The sequence below is a fragment of the Ambystoma mexicanum genome, chromosome 4p (genome assembly GCF_040938575.1).
Source record: "Ambystoma mexicanum isolate Mex_15411 chromosome 4p, UKY_AmexF1_1, whole genome shotgun sequence".
In the NCBI taxonomy this organism is placed as follows: Eukaryota; Metazoa; Chordata; class Amphibia; order Caudata; family Ambystomatidae; genus Ambystoma; species Ambystoma mexicanum.
This window is the reverse complement of record NC_090927.1, coordinates 184663979-184691048: the sequence shown is the minus strand read 5'-3', so window position 1 is coordinate 184691048 and position 27070 is coordinate 184663979. Positions and strand designations below refer to the sequence as shown.

Genomic DNA, 27070 nt, shown 5'->3' with positions numbered 1-27070 from the left:
GAACTAAAAATCAACGTAAACAAGACCAAAATAATGAAATTTGGACCAGCCAAAGGAAAGAAAAACCGAGATTTTACATGGAGGATTGACGACGACAAAATAGAAGTTGTTAAAGAAATTCGATACTTAGGAGTATTAATTAATACGTCAATTTGTGAAAACAATTGGGTTACACACCTGATACAACGTATGAAAACATTCTCTCTGCAAGGGGCAAAAATTAATAGCTTGTATGGAAAGTTCAGTCTGCTTCCAGTACGACAATTTTATATTCAAAAAGTAATTCCTGGAATTACATATGGGTCGGAAACCATATGGAACTTGGATTATGAAATTTGGACAAAACTGGAGGGCATTTTCTGGCGGAAAGTATTAAGCTTACCTAATTACATCCCAACTATCGCAATAAGACATGAACTTGCCCTAGAAGAACTGCATGGCTGTGTAATATGGAAATCTCTTGCAATGTTAAGGAAAATGCGGATCACAAACCCTGAACCTGCATATAAAATACTAATGACAACTGGCAATTCGAAGACCAGCAATTTACTTGAGAACTGGGTACACAAGCTCGAGAAAATTTTGAATGCAACTGACATCACACTCAAAACACTTCTCGATCAGCCACAAATAGCAAAGAAAAAACTACAACAATGGCTGTGGATAAAAAATATAGAAAAACTAAAAGATCTCTCATCCACCTTGGACAAAAGTCAGTTAACAAACAAATTAAATAACGTGCCCAAATATTTGCAGAGATTCCCCTCGAGACACCATCGGAACGGCTTCTTGAAATTAAGATTAAATGCTATAAAAACAAATCAAATGCTCGTGGCACGTCACATGGTAAAAACACAAGATGAAGCATGCAGATTTTGTAAGATACACATTGAAACACCTAAACATCTTATAACAGTATGCCCAGAGCTTAAGCTTAGGAGAAAACTCCATCTTGGGAAATTTGCGCCAAAAAATGACAACATGGATGATTGGTGGCAAAGAATATTAGGTGGAAGTTCGATACATCTAACTTGCTCGACAATAAACTTTCTAGATGATTGTTTGGCAAATGAAACTTAAGCCTGGGTGATGAAGAGTGAAATGTAACAGCTGATGTTCTTAAAAGATTTTTAACAAATGTAAAGAAAAATGTTGTGATAAAAGTTTGATTTAAAAAACTAAAAATTACAATAATAAAAAAAAAAAAAAAAATAAAAAAAATCGATTACTGCAACTCCCTCTACCTAGGCACTAGTAAACAAAACATCCACCAGCTCCAAATACTCCAAAATAACGCTCTTGGAGCAGCTCTCAACATCCCACGCACTAACCACAATACCCAAGCCAGACAGAAGGCCAACTGGCTCCCCTTAAAAGACAGAATCACCTTCAGAACTCTCATGATCACGCACAAATGCCTCAACAACACATTCCCAAAATATCTGAATGACAAATTCACTTGGAAAACCTCTTAGAGACCAACCAGAGTAAAATATGCCCATTGTCTTAGCATTCCAAAATTCAGACTACAAAAATCAGGTGGATCTTGTTTCCCAGTTCTAGCTGCCAAAGCTTGGACTCACTGCCTCCTGCGCTTAGAGATGAACATTAATTCCTAGCATTCCGCTTCAAAGTGAAATACTGGTTCCTCGCTCCCACAAACCCCCTCCTAAAACTACACCGACACTACCACACACTGTGTGTAAATTTATGTAAAAAGTGTAATTATGCCTACAACAGTATCACTCTTTCCATTCTACGTGCAAACTTAGCATACTTCAACTACTTCCTATTGTTTTCGGGAACCCCATCTTGTACCGTACTATATATGTATATACCTGTATCTTTACCCGTGTAACTATTGTATAAAATATAATAATGTACCTCTTTATGTATAACCTGTATGTAACTCGCCATTAAGTCAAGCGCCTAGCTACTTCAGGGTTCAGCGCGCTATATAAGCAAATCAAATCAAATTCACTGTAGAAAACCATAAATGTCAGGTGTTGATGCTTGGACACAGATTTCCCTGCAGGTGCATACATGGCCGAGGACCCTGATTACAATCACTGGAACACAAGATACCACAAGCATTTATATGCTTTGTGGTCCAGCAGTTTGAGCAGGGCTGCTCACATTAGCGGCAGGGAGGCCAAGGCTGATTTGTAAATAACCATATCGAAGCCTGGCCAAAGCAATGCCAGTGGTTAAGATTGATTCAGAGACCTGCATCCATCAGACTGAGGGCCTTTACAAATTCCATTCAAAGTATATATTCTGATGCATGAACTTCTTGAGTATAAGTGAAACAATAAGGTTGGTAGTAAGAAAAATGTAATTCTGGAGGGGAGAGTGAGTGATTTGATGTAAGGCTTTGAAGTAAGCTATTAGGTGTAAGCCAGAACAATTCCATTGGACCACAGATAGGATGGAGAAAGGATGTTAGGAGGGATACACATTCAATGGATGCGTTTGGTCGTTTACCCATCATTTGCCATGTTAATCCCTATGGTATTGCCACCAACTACCTGCTCGCCTACCCGATGAAACATACCCTCTTACGTACTCTTTGAGCTAGCACTGTCACAAAGTAGCATCAAACCTTGTCCTGTATTGGGCCTGCTTGTGTTATATCTAAGCATTCTGTTGAGTTTTTAATGACTTAATTGCCTTTGTAAATGAGCTCATGTTGTAATAAAAAATATCTTAATATGGCGTGCTTTCAGCTAGTAGATTTAAAAGCAATATGGTGTCCTTGCATCTGTTCCTTGCACTGGAATCCTAAAACAAGCAATTGCAAAGCCAACCGTTTTGACATGTGTATAAGTATTACACAGGCATTTGCCAGACAATATCATATGCCTATGTACTCACATCATCTTCTAGATGTTCCCACCTTATTGCCAGTTGGTATTCTTATGGCAGTGACAGGCAAATGGCTTTCCCATGTGTATTCAAAAGCCCTACCTGTTAGCTTTGCCGATGTGTGTTGGTTTCAGTTTAAATCCCCAAGTGAAAGTATGTATGCCCTGATGTGGGAGCCTTGTTTGCAACACCTAGGGACTCAAACTGCACCTCACAGAGTTGGTCCACCAAGAACCTACCTGAACATATCTAGGCTTGGTATCCAAGTATGGACCAACTTCCGATCATCTTCTCATGCATAGTTACCAGTGGAGGTCTGACCTAGATAGTAGGCATCTTTGTGTGGGAGCCTAGCCTGCCTGGTCAGAACCTTTTATGAAATGGGCAGATGAGTACTGCCTTAACAACATCATATTGGAGTAGCAATTAACAATGCTTGTATACAAACTGAATACATCATGTGTATTGTGGGTCTTGTTTGAAAAGTATGATATGACTGCTAGGTGTTTAGGCAGTGCCAGAAATTGACGTTATTTACTGTGGGATCCCACCAGTGGTGGGGTGGGAGGGTGCAGGACTGGAGAATTATTCCCACACCTCCATGCCTCCTCAATAAACATTTGGCTCTTGAAAATAACACAAGAAACTATGTTTCTGTCAAAGTATAAACGGTGCACATCTGTTAAACGTAAAAAATGTATTGAAATATTTCCTGCAGAGTGCATCCAGTGGTGGATTTAACAGTTGGACAATGGACAAATGCCCCTGGGGCACCCTTGCTCTGCCTTTCTCCCCTCAAAGTCAGTCAGGGCTGCACAGGCTGCAAGGCCTTATGTTTTTAACATGTCTCAGGTGCACATTATTTAAAAGAGGAAGTGAAAAGTGATAGGAAAAGGTACTTTTTCTTTAAAATATATACGCTTTTAATAAACTTTAAGTGTGATTGTTGGGTGATTAGAAATTATGGGGGAACAGAAGAATCTATGTAAAACAATGACTTTGTTATGCATTTCATTTCACTTTGTCTGTGTGGAATTTTTTGTAAGTCCTCATTAATTAGCATTCTGGAGCTTGTAGGCTTCCAATCAGGATGGGGAAAATAAAGCTACAATCAAATAATGTTACCGACACTTTTTCCACACCACAGGACTTGGAAAATTACCACCTATGATTGTAGCTTTATTGGTAAAAGCAATCGGATTCTAAATCGTTAATTGTGGGATAGATTTACAATTTTCCAGTCACAGTGTAAAAGTGAAGTGAAAAGGTGTTTTTGCCTATGTTTTGCTATTTACTTTTCCAGTACTTTGTGGAAACAATTCAAATTGCCTCTGGAGGCCCTTTTGCAAAGAAGTGTAAACAGGAGCTGTCTCCTCTATGCAATTTAGGATTCAAAACAACACTTCCCCAATACTCTTTTTCATCAACCTGATTCTACAATGATGAACACATTGTCTGGTTGGTTATCATGTGACTTGTGCATTTTTAAAGTAATCTGTATAAAAATGAGTATTATTATTTGTTATTGTTTGTGTTTTATTACAAACCTTTACAAAAGAAGTTAGCAATGTAAAAAAAAAGAAACTAAATGAATGGAAATAGAAAAGTAAAGAGAATAATTGAACACAGAAACTTACAATAATAAACAATATTAAATGTTCATGGCTTTCAATCATTGGTATAAAAGTATGTAATTCATAACAATAAAAAATGTGTTTCTATAAATCATCCCTATCACTTAGTTTATTTTATATACAGAGTAGCAATTATGGTAAGCAGGGTATAAGTACCATTTCAAAATCTGTACAAAAAGTGACTTGTGTGCAAAGACTCAGAATTTTAATATTTTAGGTATTTAAAATCAAACTTCAATACATATTTGTACCAACTTGAGCTGGGAAGATGTGTGGTCAAGTACCTACATTTCGGGCTAGGCTCAAATTCTGGCTTTACCACTTAACCAACTATCCTGGGAAAATCATTTAATCTCACTGTGTTTTCCTACCAAAAGTATGAGCCCCTAGAAGTGATTCAGTATGGTTTAATAGATGGGTAGTGCAGGGGTCAGGGCCCACCAAGGAGACATGCACACATCTTTCTTTGGAAAATAGAAGGCCACATTTATTGATCAAAATAGTAACATTCAATAGCAAAGTAAACATGTCAATTAAGAAGTCATCATGGACAATTGAATATTATAAACAACATGTAAACAGTATGTACTAGACAATGATGAATAGGGGGTAGCACGGGAGTGGAAGCCCCTCCTCCCTGCCACACTCAACCAGGAGTGATACCCGGAGGCCGGAAACCCCTCAACCTGTACTGTCTACCTCCTGATCCCACTCTCTCCTCCATGCTAGCACTCCCACACACCCTCAATTCAATTCAAATTGGCTGCAAAATTGAAACAACAAATACAATGTTGTGCTTTAAAATGTCATTTGTAAGAAACAAAATATCCTATTCCTTGCTTCTATATTTATCGAGGAGGAGGGGGGCTGGCTTTCACAACAAAAAAGCTGGACAACAAGCACCTCCTACATGGCCTCCTGGGAGTAGCCTCAGTGTTCATGGAGGTATTGTTGAGTGCATACTATCTTCGATGGAATAAGGACTGGCGTCCTTGTTGCTCAGCCCCTGCACAGGAGGAGGTGGCATCATCCCCGGTTCACCCGAGCCAGTCCAAGAAGACGTGGTGTGGGGAGGGTAGGGAAGGTGGGACTGGTTGTAAATGGGAATGGTAGTCAGGTGGAGCTAATGGAAGGAAGGTGACGGGGTGATATTGCCACATTACTTTTTCTGCTTCTCTTTTTGCTCTGTGCTTTTTTTTATATCTCACTTATAGCATTATGTTGAAAAGTTTTGCAAACCTGTGTCTTGGGGCATGATTAATTGGGATTCATCTCTCAAACGCTTCTTAGGGGGTCTGCAGTATACAGCTTTAATTTTTCATACTTTGGCAATAGGTTTCCTTATGGAGGGGGGAGCATATGGAAGATTAAGTGAGTAGCCAATGGAAGGTCAAGGAGCTTATGGAAGGAAACAAAGGAGCAAATGGAAGCAGAGAGCAGAAAACTGTGGAAGGGGTACTGGAGAGCTTGTGATTTTGGAAGGGATGAGCAAGTGGAAGGTGAGATCAGAATTTCCATTTGAACAAATTGAGTGAACCCGGGCAAATCGCCTCATGTCTGCAAACCCTGGTGAGGTGGACAGGCTGTTTCCAGCCAGAGTCATACCCCTAAACATATTGCACCCATAGTAGAAAAAGACAACTTAAAAAACAGGTAACATTTGTTGCATTTGTGACGGCTATTAACATCTCCCACCATAAGCTCCACACCCATGCCCACCTACCCAGGACCATCTGTCAGCTTTGCCCAAGAATCCATTTGCCTTAAATCTGCCAGGGAGTGCAATCCTGACAAGCATCTTTATCAGACATTCAAGTAGTTTTGCAGGTAAATGTGTCCTAACAACCTGGGTTTGAATCCAGGCTTCTGCACTTTTTTAAAGCAGTCTAACAGACTAAACCAAATTAAGGGCAAATGAATTTTTCAATCCGGGAAGACATTTCTTGCCAGATCTCGGATCTGAGAAAAGTTGGGCACCCCCCCTCCCACCGCCCCCCGTGTCCCAACCAGATGAAATTCCTGGACCCGGTCCTGCTGGGCTGGCACAGATGATTGCTTCTTTCCTGTGGCTTTCTTCCTGAGTTGCCAAAAAGAGCAGGAGGGAAAGAAATGTCGGCCATTGAGGCAATCCAGGAAGGTCGCTGTGGCCGTATGTTTTGGCCATCAAGCTAGATGTTTGTCACTCCTAATGTGGAGCTTTTCAGACTTAGATCGCAGTTTGCTTATGTAGCCTGACCATTCTTGAAAGAAATCAAAACCACAAGAATGGTGCCACGCGCAATTTGTTCAAATATTGGTCAAATCCAAACACACTTATCAACCGTCATGTGACCGTCTACAGCTACGAATGGTTTATTCTTTGCCTGTGGATAGCTGTCAATGGTTGCGTTCCTTACTGATAGTTGTGTATAATTGGGAATATTTCATATTTTGGATTATTTGTGTTTTATATATTGACAGTATTGTCGCCTTGACTTCTTTTTTCTGTTTAATGCAATTGTTTTTTATATATTCCCAATAGTTTCTATGAAAATAATAAACTATGTATATGTTTGCTACCCATGTGGGGTTTACATATTTGGGACATGTGGACGGTTGATAAGTGTACTTGGATTTGACCAATATTTGAACAAATTGCTCTCGTGAGTGTCACCATTCTTGTGTTTTTAATGGTTCCAGCGAGTCTAGGGGTCATTGCCACCCTTCTGCATTTTACATTTTTGAAAGCAAGCCACAGAGTAATGGGGGGGGTTTGGGGGGGCGTGTAAATTATGACCACGGTTAAATTGGTTATGGGTCAAGGGAGTATCTGCATGGCAGCCCTTCAAATAAGCAGGTGGGATTTGAAGTGCTCCTGATAAAGTTGAAAAATGCAAGCAGACAGATCAGAGTGATGCCATCATCAGAGCGCGTGGGTCTATTTTATATTTTTTGTCATAACAGGTCGAAATAAGGATTTCAGGAGCAGGAGCAAAACGTAGCTCCTGGATATCGGGCATAAACCAGTATGGAGGAGCTACATCTGGGGAACCAGGAGCTGGCACACAACAAGTTTAACTTCCAGACTATAACCGTGAGTTCATTGTGTCTGACAACAATGGCAGGAATGTATGTTTGAATGGCATCAGTTCTTCTGGACAGTGAAAAGTAGCTCCTGGTAACTAGTTGCATTATGCCAACCAGGCTCTGCTAGGCGCCAAGCAAGAGCTAAATCGCTCCTAGCTCCTGGCAATTTCGAACCCTGCATAATTTTGTGACCGTTTGGGAAACGTAAGAAAGTTGTCAGAGAACAAGCTTCCAGTTAAGGCTAGAAAGTCAAGGTCATGGTCTAGGAGAAGATCATGGATGTGGGAGGCATGCTGGTCCAGTGTTCAAAAATGATTTTGGTCTGAGCAGAGGAGCAGGAGGGGCAACACTCCAATCTTGGTTTCTTAGTTCTTCTGGTCCAGATGTGGAGGGAATGGTCGAAGGAGGATCTCGAGTGGAAAGAGAGGCAGCAGGTAGCCGATGTTGGGTGGAGGTAGCTGATTGGAATGACTTCAGGAGAGTGGGGATGAGTGCATCAAAAGCCAGAAGTTTTTTGTGGTTTCCCTGAACCATAGTTGCTCTGTTATCAACGTTGATTGTGAGTTTAGTGTCTCGGCAACGAATAGGAGAGGTGGGGCCGCCGTTAAGGCCGCGAGGATTGCATGGAGTGTTCAAGTAGGTGGAGGCAAATGGCCGACCATGATTCCATTTCAGAGGTGTGAGGATTTTAAAAACATTTGTACTAGCTGCTTTGTAGTGCAGTTGGCGGGTACGTTTATGGAGTAACAATCTGTAAAAATGGCAGACGTGAAAGTACTCATGATGTGTAAGGCAGTGTATGCATTGGCCATGTTAATGTGTTTCATATAGCTCACTGTGCCATTTTCATGGTTTTCAGGCGCCCTGGAGGATCTCAAAGTTAGTGGGAAGAGAGTGCAAGAGTGCTTTTGCTGTTCTGTTGGTAGTTTCAGCAGATTATACAGTACAGAGTAGGCAAGACAACTGTCCTACTGCGAAGAGATAAAGCGTTTGCATTTTAGGAGGCAAAGCGCTATATAGTCAACTCGGCAAAATGTACATTTCAGCAGCTCATGGAGAAACGAGCGAGACCATTTCACGCAGTGACAACATTACAGCTTTATAGCGCACTGACACGAGGCTATACTGCATAGAGACGGGACACTCCACTGGAATGCATATCCAGGCTGAGGCCACGAGACTTTCCTTTGGGCGCGAAGCGCTGGAAGGCCTTTCGAGCAGCGCGTGACCTTTACTTTACCGCCGCCACCGGCGAGATGGCAGGGCACCGTGCTGTCTGAAAACCCAGCCAGAAAACACGTACAAGGTCTGTGGTGTAAGAGGTTATCTAACCAGCAGCTAGACGTGCTTTTACACGGCAAGGCTGGCACAAGTGGAAGTCAAGCTCGAAACAGAGGCGCAGGAGCAGAGGCCTGCGAAAAGAGGCACGCGGTGGCAGTGCCTTTGATGGAAGAGGGTGCAAGATGTGCACAGATGCGGCTAGAGGACATGAGTGCGGCGCTCTGGGTGCGAGGCGCTATACAGAACAGGCGTAGATAGACCGCGGAAGTGGCGAGTGCACAGGAGAATGCCAGCGATACTTTACACCCGCCTGCTTTACCCCTGGTGCACCAGGCCTCTTGCCTTTAAACGCTCTGCTCACGTGCGCAGACTCACTAGGACTGGCAGCACTCTTGATTTAGCTGACAATTTTAGATTTAAGGTAGACCGGGGCTTTTCCGTACACGTGGTGGGGTAGGGCCATTTAACACCTCGAGCCACTTTGTTCTGGCGACACGTGGTCGCCACCAAACTGGGCCACTGTCTGAGTCTAGCTCTGCAGAGGGAGGCAGGTGCTCCGGGGGAAAGCAGGCCCTGGGCCTAGGCGCGAGGTGGGAGAAGGGAGGAGGCCACTCTAGGCTTGCTCAGAGAGCCCTAGAGGTTAGACCTTTTTACTGCTTTTTTTGCTCATCAAATCTTTCTTTCTATCCGGGCTCTTGAACATGTTTCCGTTTCTTTTAGCCTTCAGCGAATTGGCAACACCCAACTAGCTTCATTATAATGCAGACTTTATATAATGCTGTGGTCTTGAAGAGGCCACAGGAGGTTTTGGCCACCCACAAGTCTTCCGTTCTGCCCGCCATGAGTGGTCTAGTGATTTTGTTGGACCTGGTAGGTTTGTGCATAGATCGACGTGAAGTAATTGCTCTGAATCAAATTACTTTGCACAGCTGTTAACATCCATGCGTAAGAGATGTTTGGAAGGGTTAATTCATGGAGCAAATACACTAAGGGCCTGATTCACAGAAGCGTTTTTATAATGATGCAGTCCCATAGGAAAACGCTCTGTAGATCAGGCCCCCAGAGGGCAGGACTGTGATACTCAACATCATGGAGCAGTCCCTTATAAACTGCCCAGACAGTGCGCTCTCTGCCTTGCATAGCCATATGCCTTGAAATACTGGCGACTGATCCAGATCAGTTCAGCAAGGTCTTCTACGTTGTCCCCACACCAGCAGTGTGTTTACAACTCCAATTAAGGCCTGATTCATGTAAGTTTTCCTATGGGATTGCACCATTATAAAACACTTCCATGATTCAGGGCCTAAATCTTGAACTCTCGGAAGACGGCTTTGAACCAACACTGGCAGGCAGTTTGGATGCAAAGCCTGATGGGCAGGCTGGATTACAGGGAGCTGCAAGAGTTCCCAGGAGGAGGTGTTTTGGGCGGGTAGAGGCAGGAATGGCCGTAGGGGTTAGCATGGACATGGGCCGTCCCAAGCACACCTACAGGCTGCGTCTCCCTCCTCATACGTCATTCCTCTGTTTCCCTTCCCTTCTCATAAGCCCCATTGCACCCACCTGTACTCTGCAGTCGTGTTGGCTTTTAGGTGTCGCAAGCGACACCCAATAGCCCAAACTAAAAAGCTTGCAGAGTAGGATGAGAGGATGGAAGGGGCGGCATGTGAAAAGATGAGCTAAAACAGTAGAGAACATTGTGCTGCAGGACATGTGTACTTATAGTGCCTTCCATCAGCTTGGGTAATAGGGTTCACTGATCCCAGCACATTAATAAGCACACCGGTGGGTACAGTACAGCACTGTTCGCAGCACTATATTGCATGTGAGTAATGGGCCAGCACATGGCATAACATTTGCAACTGACCTGGAGCAGAACAACACTGCTGTTAAGTGGACTTGATGCCTTTTTTACGCAGGATGTAAACTAACTGCTGGATGTGAATACAAGGTGTACACAATTACACCGTTTCACAACCCCCCACCCCCACAGAATAAGTGCTGGTAATAGACTTGCTACTTCTTCCAGCCCTTTCACTGTGCATCTCTTCCCATCACTCTCCTTGTGTCACTGTGCATCTCTTCCCCTCACTGTGCCGGAAATTGCATCGGTATGCTCCTTGTGTCACTGTGCATCTCTTCCCCTTACTCGATCGGCAGCTGCGTCGGTACTCTCCTTGCGTCACTGTGCATCTCTTCCCCTCACTCACCTTGCGTCACTGTGCATCTCTTCCCCTCACTCACCTTGCGTCACTGTGCATCTCTTCCCCTCACTCAGTGCCTAGCTGCGTTGGTAGTCTCCTTGCGTCACTGTGCATCTCTTCCCCTTACTCGATCGGCAGCTGCGTCGGTACTCTCCTTGCGTCACTGTGCATCTCTTCCCCTCACTCACCTTGTGTCACTGTGCATCTCTTCCCCCTCACTCTGCCAGCAGCTGCATCGGTACGCTCCTTGTGTCACTGTGCATCTCTTCCCCTCACTCAGTGCCTAGCTGCGTTGGTAGTCTCCTTGTGTCACTTTGCATCTCTTCCCCTCACTCGGTGTACAGCTGTGTCAGTAGTCTCCTTGTGTCACTGTGCAGCTCTTCCCCCCACTCGGTGCCTAGCTGTGTCAGTACCCTCCTAGTGTGAGCTGCGTCAGCACTCTCCTTGTGTCACTGCATCTCTTCTCATTTGGTCAGCAGCTGAGTTGGTAGTCTTTGTGTCCCTGTGCAGCTCTTCCCCTCACTCGGTGCCTAGCTGCGTCGGTACTCTCCTAATGTGAGTTGAGTCCGCACTCTACCTGTGTCACTGTGCATCTCTTCCCCTCACTTGGTCAGCAGCTGCGTCGGTACTCTCCTTGCAACACTGTGCGTCTCTTCCCCCTCACTCGCTCCACAGCTGCATCAGTACTCTCCTAGTGTGAGCTGCGTCGGCACTCTACTTGTGTCCCTGTGCAGCTCTTTCCCTCACTCGGTGCGCAGCTGCGTTGGCACTCTCCTTGTGTCCCTGTGCAGCTCTTTCCCTCACTCGGTGCGCAGCTGCGTTGGCACTCTCCTTGTGTCCCTGTGCATCTCTTCCCCTCACTCGGTGCGCAGCTGCGTCGGTAGTCTCCCTGTGTCACTGTGCATCTCTTTCCCTTAGTGCACAGCTGTGTCGGTAGTCTCATTGTGTCACTGTGCAGCTCTTCCCCTCACTCGGTGCCTAGCTGCGCCGGTACTCTCCTAGTGTGAGCTGCGTCGGCACTCTACTTGTGTCCCTGTGCAGCTCTTTCCCTCACTCGGTGCGCAGCTGCGTTGGCACTCTCCTTGTGTCCCTGTGCAGCTCTTTCCCTCACTCGGTGCGCAGCTGCGTTGGCACTCTCCTTGTGTCCCTGTGCATCTCTTCCCCTCACTCGGTGCGCAGCTGCGTCGGTAGTCTCCCTGTGTCACTGTGCATCTCTTTCCCTTAGTGCACAGCTGTGTCGGTAGTCTCATTGTGTCACTGTGCAGCTCTTCCCCTCACTCGGTGCCTAGCTGCGCCGGTACTCTCCTAGTGTGAGCTGCGTCGGCACTCTACTTATGTCCCTGTGCAGCTCTTTCCCTCACTCGGTGCGCAGCTGCGTTGGCACTCTCCTTGTGTCACTGTGCATCTCTTCCCCTCACTCGGTGCGCAGTTGCGCCGGTAGTCTCCCTGTGTCACTGTGCATCTCTTTCCCTTAGTGCACAGCTGTGTCGGTAGTCTCATTGTGTCACTGTGCAGCTCTTCCCCTCACTCGGTGCCTAGCTGCGCCGGTACTCTCCTAGTGTGAGCTGCGTCGGCACTCTACTTATGTCCCTGTGCAGCTCTTTCCCTCACTCGGTGCGCAGCTGCGTTGGCACTCTCCTTGTGTCACTGTGCATCTCTTCCCCTTAGTGCGCAGCTGTGTCGGTAGTCTCCTTGTGTCACTGTGCAGCTCTTCCCCTCACTCGGTGCCTAGCTGCGCCGGTACTCTCCTAGTGTGAACTGCGTCAGCACTCTACTTGTGTCACTGTGCATCTCCTCCCCTCACTTGGTCAGCAGCTGCGACGGTAGTCTTCTTGTGTCACTGTGCATCTCTTCCCCTCTCTCAGTGCGCAGCTGCGTCAGCAGTCTCGTTGTGTCACTGTGCATCTCCTCCCCTCACTTGGTCAGCAGCTGCGACGGTAGTCTTCTTGTGTCACTGTGCATCTCTTCCCCTCTCTCAGTGCGCAGCTGCGTCAGCAGTCTCGTTGTGTCATTGTGCATCTCACCCCTCACTCGGTCAGCAGCTGCAACGGTACTCTCCTTGTGTCACTAGGCAATGCACAGCGTTAGGAGGTTTTCCATGGCTCCAGTTGTTATCATTGGCCATCAATAGCAAGAATCTTTGGTACCAGTTGTGTCGGGATTGACACAAATGACCATCCGTTAGGCTTTTCTTCATTCCAAGAACAATTTCCTGATCTGACACAAACCATGATTTTTTTTTTTAGCTTTCAAAAGCGCAAGTGCTTTGCTCTGGATCGCCTATCTAGAGCACATTATTTTGACGTAAAAGATGGAAATATGAACACGAGTAGGTGGAATGGAGTTGTATCCATCAGTGGAGCCAGCATCTGCATGTTTAAGGACCTGGCCCATCGCAAGATATATATATATTTTTTTTCCACTTTATTTTTATTGAAAGCTTTCAGCAAGAGAAAAACAGGTTCCCCCAAGGACATTAAACAGAGAACAACAGATTCCATCCGACAGCAACCCCCGCGTTTCCCCCCAGCCTCTCCCTCCCTATCCCCCCCCACACTCCGGGTTGACTAGGCCTCTGAGAGTCATCGGTGCTAGAGACTAAGAGCAAGGACTAAACACAAAGCGCATCAGTACATTAGGCCAAGCTAGTGGCGGGGTCTGCGCACAGACCAAAGCCCATTTCCCTTGGTAGCAGCATCAGCTATCCCTCCCCGGCTACTCAATACATAAGCTAATTGCCATTTTTGAGTATGAGAAACTTTCTGCTATTGCCAATGATGCTATGTCCTCTTTTTTGCAGGAATGGACTGTGGTTATTCTTAGTACAGACTGTGAATCCCTGAAATTATGAGTTGCAAGATATTTTTGACGATCAAAATTGTTGAGCCATTTAGCTCCTGTCGCCTAGAAGTGCCTTGATAGCTTGAAACAAAATTGCTGCCAGCAGTTACTCTCGACTCATCGGCCCAACTGGTGCCCCACAAATACACCTACCACATCTGAGAACTTGTACATAGGTGCATTAGAGCAAGTCTCAAATCATTGGCTAATGGTAATTGACACTTGGCGAGTATGAAATGTTCTGCTGCGGGTATGTGAGGAATTGAGGGTGTCGGGGGGAAATTCTCCCGGGGTCGGCTGGGCCGTCCGCGGACCTCCGGGCAGGGAGGCCCCAACTCCTCCCGTGTATCCCAAGAAATGAGTATGAGGCACATGCAAGAAGCAAGGTGATTCTGCTGTTTATTAAACAAAACGGCAGGGATGGGTCAAGGATCGTACGCGTCCGCCCTGACACTCTCTCTCCAATCGTGGGGCTCGCAGGCCCTTTTTACCTTAGTATGACGCGCTACTTGCGTCACCTGGGAAAGTTAGCAAAACACCTATCGCCACTCTGGATTGGTTCCTCGAGTGGTAGGGTTAGTATAGCATACGTATAGAGAGCGCTGTTAGTGGTGGAGGGTCAGTCAGGTGGTATACTTGGGTTGTCCCTTCAATTAGATACATGAAAATTGTTACATGAAGACCCCTGAGGATTGGCTAATGTTAATGGCGTCAGTGATAAGAGCCCCATGTTCTGATTGGTCCACTCGCGAGCCCCCCAGTCTGGGACCATCGCCGTTCCCAGCTCGCGGTGCACCTGTCATTTGCAACAGTGTATAACTATGGGTATGTGCAGACAATGCGAGGATTTGTTCATATGCTGGAGGGCAGACTACTCCCGCCGCCGCAGATGTCCATTGAGTCGCTTAATTGTTGCTGCCTGTGTCTAAAACCGTGGTATCCAGACGCCTCCCTCCTCCTGGGCCTGGCACCCTGTCAGGTTCGGCTTGGTCACGTGAGGAGAGACCGTGGTTGAGGCAGAATTCTGCACATTTAATATTGCATTTTCCACTGTGTGCCTGGCTTAGTTTGCAGGTGTGACTTCGGCTTGTGGCATGCGAGTTTGCAACATTGTGCCCTTGACTGTCTGCTCTCGCCGGGCTCATTCTGCAGGGTCAGCAATTGTACTCTTGCTCGTTCAATGTTCATGGAGGCTCTTGCTTGCGGCCTACTTGGGCCTAGTGCATAGGTGGGGATGTTTGATGCACGGCGCTTTAGGTTATGGTATCATATTGCTTTTATCCCCAGTATCGTGTCTTCGTTATATTTCTCATTGCAATGCATGGGTTAAGAGAAGCGTGAGCAAGCATTTTAGATGAGTTTGTTGTGCGTCTTGCGTTTCTGCATTTTGAAAAACCTATGTGAAAAATAATAAAGATGCACGTCAGTGGGTGTGTCCGTCACCTACGTCATAGCACTGAATATGTTCTTTGTGTGGATTGGTGTGGGAGTGTCCAGTGTGCATGTTTGCACGGGTGTGCTGACCGTTGGCTAGGTCGTCATGGCATCTCTAACGATGTGTTCATTTACTGTTGAATGGTTCAGTCGAGTTCATCCATGCCACAGGTGTCGGCATGAGCAGGGCAGGCTGGTGGGCACATCCGTATGTTCCTGTACCAGGGTATTTGGTCGTCTGGTAGATGGGCAAACTCCTCTCGTGGCGGGTGTCTGGGCCGCGATCCTCTAGGCCAGGGGTTTGAGGGGATTGGTGGGAGCCTTTTGTTCCATTCTCCCACTTCAAGGGATAAGTGACTATCTTGCAATTTTAAATTTGAATGGGTCGTAAGCAATGGACGCAAGGCTATGGAGTGCCTCTTGTGTGGGAGTTAGGTCCTCTGCATGCTGTGCATGCTTGAAGTTCCTTCCTCTCCAGAGATGCTGCCTGCTCACTGCTTGACGCATGATAATGAGGAGCGGTTTGAAGATCCTAGTCCTCAAACCTTTATTTCGATCCTTGCGGTGACTTAGAGGTCGTAACTAAAGTTCTGGCAGATGCAGGTTGGCGTTTAGGATTCACTTCACTTACAAAGGTGAGTCGCAACCACTTTGCATCAACCTATATTTTTCTGGCCCTGCTGAAAGCCCCACGGTGTGTCCGCAACAAGAATGGCCTCAGCATGAGTCGAGAAGAGGTAAGGCAGATGAGAATGAGCAGCAGATCGATTGACAGGCTTTACGTCACTCGGGAAGCTTGGCGAACGAGCAAAGCTCCTCTTTGCGATCTGACTACAGAAGACGGCGCCGCAACGGAACATAACACTATTATTTCCGGAAAATGCGCCTTCTCTGGTCTTGACGGGGGAATTGATACTGGCCACAAGGGAGGAAATTAGTACCGCATGTAATCGCCACAGGGCAAGGATGAACTCAAGACAACTTTAGAACAAAATGTCTTTCACCTAAATTCAGAATATGTTGAGTATCACAGTCCTGCCCTCCTGGGGCCTGATCCACAGAGCGTTTTCCTATGGGATTGCATCATTATAAAAACGATTCTGTGAATCAGGCCCTTCGTGTATTTGCTCCATGAATTAACCCTTCCAAACATCTCTTACGCATGTATTTAAACAGCTATGCAAAGTAATTTGATTCAGAGCAATTACTTCACGTCGATCTGTGCACAAACCTACCAGGTCCAACAAAATCACTAGACCACTCATGGCGGGCAGAACGGGAGACTTGTGGGTGGCCAAAACCTCCTGTGGCCTCTTCAAGACCAAAGGTGCGCACAGAGGCGATCCAGAGCCTTTTGGCCGCTTTACTCCATCTGTTTTTTGTTTGATTGGCGTTTCGGAGAGATGCCGGCGCTCGGTGGCACACACCAGGGTGTTCGTCGATAGCATGATTTGGCAGCATTCGTAGATGGTCATGCATGTCACAACTGACTGGGTAACACGGCCACGTCCAAGCATACTTCATGCATATACCGAAATAAATTTCGATTTCATATTCGGGCGTTCAGAGCATTTGTTTTAACCTAAATTCCTCCTTGCTGAATGGTTTTGCTCTTCTAATCACAGTACGTGTTTGTTAATCGTGTCCAATATTCAAACCTCTAGTGTGTAACACATTTTATTTGATCAACACCATCTTCACCAGCTTAGTCGCGTTTTTTTAACTAATCGAAGCTCTTCGGGTTGGCGGCCAGAGTAAGCCATACTTTAACGTACATTCTGTACGCAGAAACGCTAAATAAACAAGATCACTGCTACATTTCTCTACAATAATGGAAGGCTGTGTTAAGTGGTTGCTAAACGATCCAAAGAGTTTGCATTACTGTTTGCGTAAAGTTTGCTACTTCCTTGCTGTCTAGTCCTTACATGTTGCCACTGTGCCTGGCAAGGATTTCAGAGCGTTGTGTTTGCAACTTGTCCTTCAAGCGTTCTTGGACTGTGGAGCTGGATCAAAGCAAATGATTAAGTCGATTTGTGTGCCACACTTTACGGAGAAAACCACGTCTATTGATATCTCTTTTGATTAACTCCTTTCTCCTTTTTAGTTTGGGTTATTAGCTGTCGCTTGCGACACCTAGAGGCCTAAACTATTGCATTGGAGTACAGGTATGGAGGAATGACATTTGAGAAGGGACACACAGTCTATAGGTGTTGTTTGCTTATGAGCCCACCCATTGACATCCCATGCTAATCCATATGGCCATTCCCACCCATTCATGACTCTGCCCGCCCAAAACTCATCCTCATGGGTACTTTTTGAACTCGCTGTAATCAAGCCTTGCCATCAAACCATGCACTCGAAGTAGATGCCAGGGTTTTGTCAAAGCAGTCTTCTGAGGGTTAATGACTTAATTGTGAGCTGTAAACCCACTACTGGTTTAATAAAAGCTTCTTGCCCCATCTGCCTTCAGTCACTCTATTTGTAAGCACTCTGTGTGTCCTTCACTGAAGTACTGTTAAAAAGCCCACACTAACGAGGGCTGGACAAGCAGCGGCTGTATGGAATGGTAGTTCCACAGGGAAGCTCTGCTTCCATCCTCCCCATCACCCTTCTTTGGGCAATTCTTACATGATGTGTAGTGGGGAGGAGTGGGCCATCCGGAAACTCTGGTTTTCTTTCCTACAGATGCAAAAGTCTGCCTGTATATGTTCATAATAAACAGGCATTGATGTTAGGATTTACAATGAAAAAAGGCAGCTAAACGCGTGTTTTGGGGCACAAGCCGTTTCAGTTGGTGAGTTTTTTTGTTTAAATACCCAGAGCACAAATATGATCACAAACTCCATGTGTCGTAAGGAATGGGAGGCGTGAATTTAGTGCAACCTTGGTAAAGACCCTCTGTTAGGGGAGGCAGCTGTGGGGTGCATATAGATATGTTTGAATCAGTGAGTTCCCTGGTTTTAGCTTTAAGGTTGGCTGGCTTGATGAGTTCCACTGTTGAACTTTATTAATTTCCCAGAATGTTAGATACCCCACTCCAAAGAGCTAAGAGAAGGGCGAAACATGTCTGATCATTGAACAGTTTTTAGAAAGGTCCGTCTTTGGCTAAGAGTATACAAATAATGTGCACTAGACTTCAATTTGTGGGAGCTAATGTTTTTTTAGGGCATATGTGCATACCTTACGCTCCACCCTGTGACCTCATCCTGTGGCAAACCCCAGATGTAGCACTAGAGAGGATGTTAAAACTACAGATTATTATGACAGGTGTTCAGGGCTCTGCAGAGCAAGGCAATGGCAGCCAGCCAGCAGGGAAGCTTCAACCTCCCAATGACCACTTCAGAAAACCTATTGCGCTTCCTTGTCAAATTCAAAGCGAGCCCCCACAAAGAGTAGAGTCCCATTATAACTGAATCGCTTCAAAGGCCTGATGTCGGATTCTGAATCGCCTCATTCTCACTTAATAATCTGCAGACTCTGATCACCAGAGAAGGCCAATTCATGACACATGGACCCATAATCTCTACCCCCCTCTGTTTCAGAGTCATGCCCCATTATCACCATGTGAGTGACCTCGCCAGGCCGGTTGCTTGGTGACTGCACATAACTGGGTTTCTGGAAGTATTTCTAGTTTTTGGATTACAGTAGTGGCTGTTGCTGATGCAGTGGAGTCTCTAGGAAGGGCTCAGCAGAACCCTTCCAAAAAGCCTGCCCTGCACTGAGCAACAGGAGACCTGGCGCTGTGGACGTGCCGCACACAGAAACTGTGTGTGTTACAGATTCCAGTCCAGTGAAATGTGTGCATATTGCATTTAATGCAGGCTGCAGTTTGACATTTGTACCACAATTTCCCCCGCCAGGAACCTTCCTCTTTTCAGGTAAGGTTTGTCTTTCCTTATGTGGCTAATGTGCTTTTTTCGCAAGGGTGTCTATTTAGGGCCGGCAGACGGGATGCTCCACTATAAGAGATTCTTCTATAGAAACAATGTGACTGTTTTATCTTTCTATGACCTATCATTTTGGTCATGCCAAAATACACCATGTTGATGCTTCTGTGGTCTAGCGTTTCTCTAATGCGGCGAGAATGTTATTATGTCACATGTTTACGCATAGCGCTTTATGCTTGAACCCTCCCACTTCTAACTGTTGTAACAAAGGTGGAATTACTACCAAATGTCATGGTCCTCCATTTATCAACCTCAGAAGGATGAAGGGCTGATTAGGCGCTGTGAAGATTTGAACTTGGAAAGTGCAGGCAGGCACATGTCACATTTGAGCATTTAACTCACTGAGCTATACACTAGATGCTAATAAAAAGAAACCTTTATCCTATTTGCTCCACACCCTCTCCTGAACCCTGATCCATCCAGTCCTTTTACAATACAAAATAAAACATTAATATTATTGCATTAATAAGAAGTGCCCCATGGCAGATTTGTCCTACTTCTAAGCACTGTAATAAGTGAAATAGGTGTTCTAGTATTAAGATATGTAATCCCCACAGTTAATTTTAATGTTAAAGGTATTTATATAGCGCACCGTCGCTAACGTAGTTGGTCTCCAGGCGCTCAAGCGGATCTGTAGAGGGCGTAGGAAAGTGAGAGGGTGGTGTCCTGTTAGTAGGTTCAGTTCGGTTTTCACCGTGCGCTGAGCTTGGTTGTGGATATATGATCAAAGTGAGTCCTTGTGTGCTGTTGTTGTTCTCTATGTGTTGATTGATTGTTGTTGCGGTGTGGTGAAGTCTGTGCAATTTGCTGTGAGAGAGTGGTTGTGTTAGTTTTTGTGTGAATTAAGTATGCAGAAATGTGAGGTTTTGGTTAGTGGGTTATATGTCTCTTAATCCTTGTAGTTTGTTTTATGTATCAGGTTGTCCTACAGGGTAGGTATATTCTTCCTCTTGCATTTGGCTGTCTAGTTTCGAGGGCGATGGCGTGGCTGGTCCTAGCAAAGTTATTTGGGCTTGGTACACCCGGTTGGGCGAGCATTATCCCTAGTTCAATAGTGGTGTTATATTATCATTCACCTGCTCCTTTCTATCTATTTACTGTCGGTAGTCCGTTGGGGAAGTGTATTCTTTCTCGTCCCTTTCCTGACTGTCTAGTTTCAGACGCAGTGGAGGCTGGTCCCCAGCTTCGTTATTGAGCTTAGTACATCCCGGGGGGTGAGCATTATCCCTGCTTAGGTAGTGGTGTTATATTATCATTCCACACTCCTTCCTATCTATTTACTGCCCGTGTTTACGAGGTGGGCCAGGTGTTACTGCTAGGTCATGCCTTGCCTTCCTTCCCGATTGATCTGTGGTTGTTCTTTGGTATGATTCAATATGGTTTATCTTTTAGTTGATAAGTCGATATGTTGTATATCCTTACTACTTTTAGGGTCGATGGCTTATGGAATCGGGAAAGATTCCTCTCTAAGCATAGTTCCGCTGTGTATGTCCTCATGGGCATTCTTTCTGGTTATGGGGTGAAGAGCCATGATTTGAGGCGTTTCCTGAATTGTAGGTGATCTCTTGTGTTTTGTATGTTCTTTGGTAGTTTGTTCCAAGTTTTTGGGGCGAGGTGAGTAAAAGAGGTTCCTCCAAGTTTTCTTTTGTTGTATGATTTGGGTTCCAAACGGATGTCGCTGCTGGATCTGAGTGGCCTTGTAGTGTGATGTACATTTAGTTTTCTTCTAAGGAACTCTGCACCTTGGTTGTGGATTGCTCTGTGCGTTATGCACATTGATTTGAACTTGATCCGCTGTTTGATGGGTAGCCAGTGTAACTCTTTCAGCGCTGGTGTGATGTGTTCTCTTTTTGTATGCGTTGGAGTTTATTGAGGAGTCGTTCAGGCATGCTTAGATATAAGCTGTTGGCATAGTCTAAACTGGACATGATGAGAGCGATGATGATGGTTGTTTTGTTGGTGAACGAGATGAATGGTAGGATCCTTTTAGCCGCTCGCAGCAGAAAGAAGCATTTCTTGATTAGAGTGAGTTCTTTGTCCATCAGGACTCCCAGGTTTTTTACAATCGATGATGGGACTGGGGTTTCACCAAGTTCAGTTGGCCATGGGATGTAGAGGTTGTCTTCTCTGTTTTTGGTGATGATAATTATTTCTGTTTTGCCTTGGTTGAGTTTGAGGTAGTTTAAGTTCATCCAGTTGTTAATTCCACAAAGGCAGTTCTCTAGTGTTGAGTTATCTTCTTGTGAGTCTTGTATTTTGTAGATTATTTGTGTGTTATCAGCCTAGTTGTAATAGGTGAGGCCATGTCTTTGGATGATTTTACTTAGCCGTGACAGATGTTGAATAGTAGTGTTGAGAAGGATGATCCTTGTGTGACTCCGCATGACAATTCTCATGGGCTTGATTTGTAAGGTTTCATCCCTATTGTTTCTGTTCTGTATGTTAGGTAGGATTTTTCCAGTCTCATGATGAGGATGTCGTGGTTAACTGTGTCGAATGCCGCTAAAAGTATCAGAGTGGTGCTGTTGCTTGAGTCTGTGTTTGCCTTTTGATCATCCCAGATGGAAATAAGAGCTGTTTCTGTTCCTCTCATCAGTCTGATGCCTACTTGTGCCTGGTTTAATGGGCGGTGTTCTTCTATGAATTCTTGGGTTGTTCTATATATGTGTGTTTCCAGGAGTTTAGCTGGGAAGGATATGTTGGAGATGAGCCTGTAGTTGGATAGGTCCTCTACGTTTCCTGCTGTGTCCTTCAGGAGTGGTTTGATTTATGTTATGTTATGTTACTTGGCATTTATATAGCGCCCTATATATCATTGCTATGATCTCAAAGCTCTGGTAGGTTAAACGCCCTTGAGAACCGCAGTTCTGGTCAGTAGAGAGAGAGAGATGGTGTCGTAGGGTGCGTGGGTGCACCAGATATGTGTGCAGCTGATGTAATTGCCGGATGGTAGCTGCATCCTAGCATTAGGTGTGGTGCTGACGATATCAGTTGGATGTGTGCATTCTGGCGGGTGGACACCCAGGCTGGGTTCTGTCTGCGTTAGGCCTGAAGGACGCTTATGTGAGCATCTTGGCCGGAATGTCCTCAGCTAGCTGCGTTTTAATAGGCTGATGAGGTGTTCATGGGGTAGTTAGTATTCGTATGTGAACAGCTAGGCCAAATTTGATCAGGGGTATAGCTGTGTTCTAGTTGTATGATGGTGTATAGTAGAGTAGCAGTGATGTGATATGATGGTTATCTTTAAAGCACCCGAGACCAGACACATGAACAGGATGACAGGGAACACAGCAACAAACGGACACACAGTGACGGGGCTGGGCTTACAGCGACAGGAGGGGGGCATACGGATATATAGCAACAGCATGGGAACAGGAAAGCATGGTACACAGTGACACACGTGTATGGCATGTTAACATTTACATTCGCATTTGTATCTAGATGCGACTCAGGCTAGTGTTCACAATTTCATCTAGATGTGGCACATGCTGCCATTCGCAATTCCTTCCAGGTGTGAGACATGCCGACATTTACAATTCCGTCTAGGTGTGGGGCATGCTACCATTCACAATTCTATCTAGATGCGATGCAGGCTAATGTTCATGCTTTCATCTAGGTGTGGCACATGCTGCCATTCAGAATTCTATCCAAGTGTGGGACATGTTGACATTCACAATTGCATCTAGGTGTGGGACATGCTAACAATCCCGTTTCTATCTAGTTGCGACTCAAGGTAATGTTCACAAATTAATCTAAGTGTGGGACATGCTAACATTCACATTTCTATCTAGGTGTGGGACATGCTAACATTCACATTTCTATCTAGGTGTGGGACATGCTAACATTCACATTTCTATCTAGGTGTGGGACATGCTAACATTCACATTTCTATCTAGGTGTGGGACATGCTAACATTCACATTTCTATCTAGGTGTGGGACATGCTAACATTCACATTTCTATCTAGGTGTGCGACATGTTACCATTCACAATTCTATCTTGAGGCGAAGGAGGTTAACATTCATAATTCCATCCAAGTGATGTTATTTTAAAATCTAGTAGCCCCTGAGTATACATCAAAGCACCAAGCAAAACATTTGAATCTTACATGAGTGAGATGTGTCTCACGACAGGAACCGGTGCAAAGTATCAAAGCTCCACTCCAGGTTTTAGTGAGAAGTGCTCTTCCCCTCTGTGTTGGCCATTTCAAAGCGCGTGAAGCTTCGAATGGGCAAAGCTTGAAGGGGACAGATGATGCAGTGTGGGGAAAGTGGACCAAAAATAAGTACCAGAATCCCCAGAGCTAATTAACTTGCTACACCTGAAAAAGAAATGCAGACCTGCCTGAAATAACCAAGAAACTCGGCCTCCCTGAAGATTGATGAAGTAATGACAAAGTGCGTTAAGAGGAGAAGCTAAAGACTGGTAACAGAGCGCCTGCCTTTACATCTTTAAACATTGTTACAGAAATCCCGGGAAAGGCAGCAGTAGGGCCATCATGCCTTACATTGGAGAGCCACAACCATGGCTTTCCCCCTGCCCCCATCAAGGGGAAGATTTGTGCTATGGAGGGAGTTGTTTCCAGTCACCTTCCAGCAGAATCAAGTGCGAGAAATACAAGTACCAGAATCCTCAGAGCTAATTAACTTTCCACACCTGAAAAAGAAATGCAGACCTGCCTGAAATAACCAAGAAACTCAGCCTCCCTGAAGATTGATGAAGTCATGAAAATGTGCGTTAGGAGGAGAAGCTAAAGACTGGTAACAGAGTGCCTACCTTTACATCTTTAAACAAAAATAAAAATCAATCGCTTCAATCTAATAGTAGGCCTCTAGAGCAACTCAGAGCACATACTGAATTGAAGCAAGTCAGTGATCCAGACATACAGCACACACAGATTTACTAAAGAGCCAACTGACTGTACACTAACTTAAGCGGTTTGGGAGCAGAAAGGATTATAAACAAGTAGGGTGTGTGATTGCAAGAAGTATTCAGAGGAAATAAGGGCTTGGTTTCAGTCAACACGTTACAGACTATTGGGTTTGGTTACTTGACATTTAAGGGCAGCTTCACAGTGGTAGGCACAGGGATTTAAAAAAACGACACCACTGTGAGTCAGGCGAGGCTGCAATTTTAATATGCAAACAGATTTTAATTGGAATCCAATAGATCCTCTTAGGGCATGATGAAAATACCTTCTAACAAAAAACGACGACAGCGCAAGTCATGCATTTGGCATCATCTTCTAATGAACATACAACATATGCATTGTAGGTAACTACATGCATAAGGTAAACTGCCAACTTCTTGTACCACGTGCAAGTCTTACGTTCTACATGGTATAACTCAAGTAATTGGTCTATTTTGTCTACTCCCTCCATGTACCTGTTGTAGTTCAGAATACACTTGGGTTTTAGCACTTGCTGAGCCTGTCCCTCTACAGTGACAAGGGAAGTACTTTCATCATGAATAGTACTCAGCATGTGCACATCCCTTCGGTCGCAGAATTTTACTGCCAACAGTTCATCCCGCTGCAATGCCATACATGCTACCTTGTCCAGCTTCTTACACACAAGTTGTCTGGGGAAGCCTTTGCGGTTACTGCGAATTTTACCGCAGCAAGTCTTTTCCAGTGTAGACTTTCATGTTGTAGGCATACCAGTGGTACTTACACACAACATGTAAACCTTGATTCCATATTGTGCTCTCTTGCTTGAAATATACTGCTTGAACAGTAGCTGTTTCTTGAACAATACCAAAGGTTCATCAATGGATATGTTCTGGCTCGGAACAAACACCTCAGAAAATTGCTGTGGAAAGTGCTTCAGAAATGGCTGAAGTGGCAGTCTCCCTGTTGAGATTGATTGGTTGAGGACATTCCTCTAGTATTCCGTTGGTGTTCCTTATGAGAGAATCGATTTGTAGATGTCAGGGGGGCAGGGATCCACGGGGCAGCCTGATTTGTTGCTTTGATTTACCAGTTTGATGAAGGTCTCCACTGATATGTGCGGGAAGCTTTGCATTTTGTTCTGGTGTTTCTTGCATTGGTGGGTGTCTTCAGTGTTGTGGCTGCATGGTCTGTTTTGTATGGTTTGTTGGATGGTCATGATTTTATTTTTTAAGTGGTCTGTGAGGTCACTGCATAATTCCTTCGATGTTATTGGAGCGTTGTTGCTGCCGGGTGGGTTTTTTATTTCGTTTATGATTTTAAATCGCTCTTTTTGGTTGTCTGGTGCTTTGAAGATTCTGTTGTCGTAGTATTTCCTTTATGCTTTTTGTATTTCCTTTTTGTATGACTAGGTATGTTGTCGAAGCTTGAATTATTTTCCAGAGTCTTTATTGATTTTCCATTCTAGTTTTCGTTTTTTCCTTTTCATGGCGCCTAGTAGTGTGGTGTACCATTTTGCCGTTGCTCTTTTGCGGGATGGATTGAAAGGTTTTTCTTTGGCAATCTCGTCAATTGTTGTGGTGATCCAGTTGTGAAGCATATCTATTTTAGTGTCTAGGTCAGCTTCGCCCATGGTTGTTGTTTGTGGTTTGGTGATCTCCAGTCATTCTGTTAAGTTGGAGTTTTCTTATGGCTCTGCAGTTTCTTTTTATTATGATCAGAAGCTTTTCTTGTTTCTTGATAATTGGGCAGGGTAGTGTAATTACGAAGGGGGTGATGAGGTTGTCGCTGCAGAGGATCTGAATCAGTGGCGGTGTGGTAATTAGTTTTCTCTTGGTGAAGATTGCGTCGAGTGTATGTCCTGCCGTGTGGATTGCTCCTTTGACTAGCTGATGTAGTTTCATTGTTGTTAGTTGGCTGGTAAGGGATTTTTGTGAGGTTGTGGTTTCTTCATCGAACCAGATGTTTAAGTCTCCGGGGATAATTAGGTGGTTACGTTCGATAGCTAGGTTGATGATAGCTTCTATGAAGTTATCTACGAAGGCTGCATCATACTTTGGTGGTCTGTATACCAGTATGAATTTCAGGTTTGTTCTGGGATTTGTTGATAGACGTCTGATTAGGGATTCACATTTGTTGATGTTTAATGGGTCTTCTGCTTTAATTTCCAAGTGTTCCTTGTGGATGATTGCCAGTCCACCACCTCTTTTGCTTTTCTTGTTTACTTGGATGCACTTTAAGGTATCGGGCAGGCAGTTATTGAGGGTGATCTTGTAGTTGTCATCTATCTATTATTCGGTTACAAAAAGGATGTTGATGGCTCCGTCACTTAGGTCGTTGATTTTGGTGGTATGTTTGGACATTGATCTTGCTTTAATTAGTTTGCAGTGGATCTTTTTGGTGTAGTTTGGTTTATTTGTTGTTCCCGGTTTTGAGTTGTGGGTGTTCAGTTGGGGTGCTTTTATGTTGGCTCTCAGCGGTTGAGGTTCTGTGAAGGCGGCTTCGTCGTTGAATCGATCTGTGAGATTGATAATTGGGTTGCTGACGTCTACTGTTCCTTCATCTCTTGTCATTTGATGTGGGCATCAATAGTGCCCTTCTGTTCTTGTGATGGTGGGAGTAAGGGGGTTGGCGTCATCCCATTCTCTTCTTGGGTCCACTCTTCTTTTGTTCCGTATTTTCTTTTTTTTTATCCGTCTGGAAATGCTGGTGTCATTGAAGTATCTAGGTTCTTTGGTTGGTGCACGGTACGGTGTAAGGTATAAGGATTTTTTCTCTTGCGATGTCTGTTCTGCCAGTAATATTATTTTGCGGGGTATGTTCTGTGTTGAAGGCGTCTTTCTCTGGGGGCGGTTGAGTTTGTGTATCCGTATGATTTGTACTGTGTTCCTTTTCTCTTTGCGTCCAATTCTAC

General features: G+C 44.9%; 1 protein-coding gene and 1 non-coding gene across 7 annotated transcripts in view; one reads left to right on the top strand and one right to left on the bottom strand.

Moving 5' to 3' along the window:
- EFR3B (EFR3 homolog B) overlaps window positions 1-27070 on the top strand; it is a 1154471-nt gene that overhangs the window by 517833 nt on the left and 609568 nt on the right. The window contains exon 2 of one of the 6 annotated variants that reach the window (XM_069605671.1): window positions 7443-7572. The exons of the other annotated variants lie outside the window; for them this stretch is intronic. The gene's annotated coding sequence lies outside the window, so the exon portion shown is untranslated. The remainder of the gene's footprint in view (window positions 1-7442; window positions 7573-27070) is intronic. 6 annotated transcript variants of the gene reach the window in all.
- Window positions 23384-23503, bottom strand: LOC138460475 (small nucleolar RNA SNORA26). The gene has a single exon (XR_011263174.1). It is a non-coding gene; the product is annotated as a small nucleolar RNA SNORA26 (small nucleolar RNA).